The sequence below is a fragment of the Eschrichtius robustus genome, chromosome 1 (genome assembly GCF_028021215.1).
Source record: "Eschrichtius robustus isolate mEscRob2 chromosome 1, mEscRob2.pri, whole genome shotgun sequence".
NCBI classification, from domain to species: domain Eukaryota; kingdom Metazoa; phylum Chordata; class Mammalia; order Artiodactyla; family Eschrichtiidae; genus Eschrichtius; species Eschrichtius robustus.
Window position 1 is genome coordinate 192,404,207 of NC_090824.1, and position 3,474 is coordinate 192,407,680.

The following is a 3,474-nucleotide window of genomic DNA, read 5'->3' on the forward strand; positions in this document are numbered from 1 at the left end:
TTAACCCTGGGTGAGAAAAACCCAGACAGGTGGTAATGATGAATGAGTTGTCCATATAAGGCCAGCTGATGAGAACACACCCATGAAGACACTGGACATAAAGCCTTACTTGGCAGGTCGGAATTTCTACTAACTAAGGGCAGAATGAGGGACAGCAAAAGCTACTTCTGTAACGTTTTAGTATCCAGACAGCATAACAGACACTGTCCTCAAGGACAACGTATACGCCGTTAATCACACTGAATAAAGCAGATGCATTATTCATTTTTCTTTTCTTTTTGTTTGAGAAGCTTGATTCTCTCTCTTTTGGCCATTCCAATGTGCTTCAAAATGATCCCATGTTGGTTTAGTCCAGGAAGCAAGAGTAAGAAAGTCACTCTCAGGAGGGTGAGAAGGAGGTTGTGGACTTGCTGTCCCACCCAAGCAACCGCAGCAAGAGAAATGATCATGGTCATGAAGTACGTTTTAGGCTTTTCTTCCTTTAGTGTAAAGAGGCGTTTCTACCAGCCCACAGCTCTGCGTCGAGTTTTTACTAGATTGCTGCAAATTCCATGGAATCTCTGCTGTTGCTCAGTGGTCCATTTATGGGAGCCAAAAATTCTAGGCACTAGAATGGGAACAAGGTAGTCAGCCAAGCACAGAAACATAACAAAACAGGAAACACCTGACAGAACGGATGGATCTAGATAGTAGATAGTCAGAAACTCCAAAGAAACCACACCCATGATGGCAGGTGGAAACCAGGCTCTTTCCCATCGGAGGACTTTATCTGCCATCAGCATCACTTCTCCCCATCCTTGCAGCTGCTCTTCCAGACTTGCAGTCCCTGCGGCCAGCTGGTTGGTGCTGCTATCATCTCCTTCCGCCATCGTTCCCGAGGTGCCCCCTCAGCGAGCGCAAGACGCCCCCCAAACTGGCCTTCCTCAGAGCCACTCACGACAACCCTAGCGAGAGCAGGATTTTTAAAAATATTTATTTATTATTTGTTTAATTTATTTATTTAGGCTGCACCAGGTCTTAGTTGTGGCATGCGGACTTCTTAGTTGCGGCATGCGGGCTCTTAGTTGTGGCATGCAGACTCTTAGTTGTGGCATGCATGCGGGATCTAGTTCCCTGACCAGGGATCGAACCCCCACCACCTGCATTGGGAGCGCAGAGTCTTACCCACTGGACCACCAGGGAAGTCTCTCGATAACAGATTTTAAGCAGAAGAGGGATGTGATCATATTTGCCCTGAGGAATGATTATTTTGGTGACAGATAGTAGATCAAGGGGGATGAGAATGGAATTCACTTAGGAAGCTCTTCAGCGGGCAGCTGGAATTGATGACCGCCTGAAATAGGAGCAAGGACGAACTGTTGCATTTAGCTGCCGTTTCTTTTGGTTCTATAGATCAGAGAAAATCGAGAAAAGCACAATGTGGAGATGGGCATGAGATGTCAGACTGTCCCTTTTCTAATTCAATTTTTTGTCCAAGTAGAGCATATATCTTCTTTACGATGTGAAATAGCATAAGGCATAGAATAAAAACCAATGTGCTCTGTACCACATCTCATTACCCCTGGTCTTGTTCCATCAAGGCTCCCATTTTCACTCCTGTAAATGGTTTCTTTTGGGACTTACCTCCATGATCTAAGTAATGTGTTACATCTGTTACAAGTAACAGAAAAAAACAATTGAAAATGACTTAAATAATAACATTTATTCTCACATAACAAGAAATTCAGATTGGACAAGCTTCACACAGATGCTGTCTGCCTGCGTCTCAGCTGGCTCCCCCCATGATCATAAGATCAAGTCTTTGGTTCCAAGAGTCACATGGAAAAAAAATCCAGTGGAAAACGAAGAGAGACTTTTCTTACTGTGAGTCTTTGTTTTCTTTAGTTTATCAGCAAATCTTTATCAGAAGCTCTCCAGCTCCCTTTGCCTCCCGCGCCTTCGGCTGATTTGGCACACGTGCTGGATTACCTGTGGTTGACTTGGCCTTGTCACCACCCCTTCTAAGGTCTCCTTTGCTCTGAAGAGGAGAAGGCAGGAGCTACATTTGCTAGAATCCCCTTTAGCGTACGGTTCCAGACTAGAGCATGTGGGCAGGAGGCACCCTTGAGTCAGAGTGATGGAGAGGCCATTATTCTCCATCTGTTTTAGCCAGAACTGTGAGAGGATGTGATACTCAGAGAAACTTCAAGGTGAGTTTTGAGAGCGGTCTGCTTGAGTGCTTCAAGTTGAGAAGGTCAGTTGTGATTTATCTGACCACTGCTCCCTTAGGCCTTTTTCCTGGGTAAACCACCAGTTCCCTATATTAGAACCCTTTATATCTAGCCTGCAAAGAGTAGCTTCTAGTTTCCTGACTGAGAGATGACCCTTCCTAAACATATCATTGAAGCAGGGGAAATGAATTACAGCATTGACATAGACAAATCAGGATTTACCCCCAGAGATACATGGGAGGAGGATGGACATTTTAATAAAATTCCTATTCTATTAACAAAGAAAACTGGGATGGGGAAGGGGGTGTGATTCCAGCACGGAGCAAAATAGTAATACTGGGAAATTTGGCTCCTGGGAGTGGTGGATTAGCTTGGTTGGACTAACCTTCCCACAGATGACAATGATAAAATCTGGGTGAAAATATTAAAAATGAACTCTCTGAAGACTAATTGTCCAAATTCAAGGAAAAGGAGAAGAAATATAGAAGAAAAATAAACAGATCCTCAGAGAGCTGTAGGACGATACCAAGAAGTCTAATCCATGTAACTAGAGTGCCAGATGGAGTAAAGAGAGAGATGAGGGAAGAAAAAATATTTAAAGAAATAATGGCTGAAAACCTCCAACTTTATTAGAAACACTAACTTATGGATCCAAGGAGATCAGTGAACCACAAGCAGAAGAAATACAAAGAAAACTACACTAGACCCGTGACACACTGCTGAAAGCTGAAGAGAAAGGAGCCAGGAGGAAATACAACCTATACATTACATAAAGAGAAACAGTAACACGAATGATGGCAGACTTCTCATCTGAAACAATGGAGGCCACAAGACTGCGGTGCACACCCAGATTCCCTCAGTGAAAAACTTGCTGCCCCACCTGCTGGCAGACAGCCTTCAGTTGTCAGCCTCTTTCAGGCTTTGCCTCGGCCATAGAGAGCTGCCTCGCTCAAGGTCATGTCCCTTCCTGGAACGCCTACAGCCAGTGACTGATCAATGCAGGAGCATAAAGAACTGACCATCTTGGCGCAATACAAGACGATCCAAAGAGCCATCCCTGCTCCAGATCTCCCCCAGGGGGTCAGCTGAGGCTGCTATAGGGCGTGCATCACAGCCCAACTTTTCCTTTTCGCTACTCCTGCTTCCTTCCCCTTTCCAAGCTTTTGATACCAAGGAAGCTCCTTAGTAAACAAACTGCTGGATAAACTTCATTTCAGAGTCTATCTCCCAGGGAACCCAACCCTTGACAGCAATTGAATAATGT

At 44.7% G+C, this 3,474-nt stretch overlaps 1 pseudogene; it reads right to left on the minus strand.

Annotated features, from left to right (window-relative positions):
- Window positions 1–257: 257 nt before the first annotated feature.
- LOC137761837 (ADP-ribosylation factor-like protein 6-interacting protein 1 pseudogene) lies at window positions 258–872 on the minus strand (annotated as a pseudogene).
- Between the last annotated feature and the right edge of the window lie 2,602 nt (window positions 873–3,474).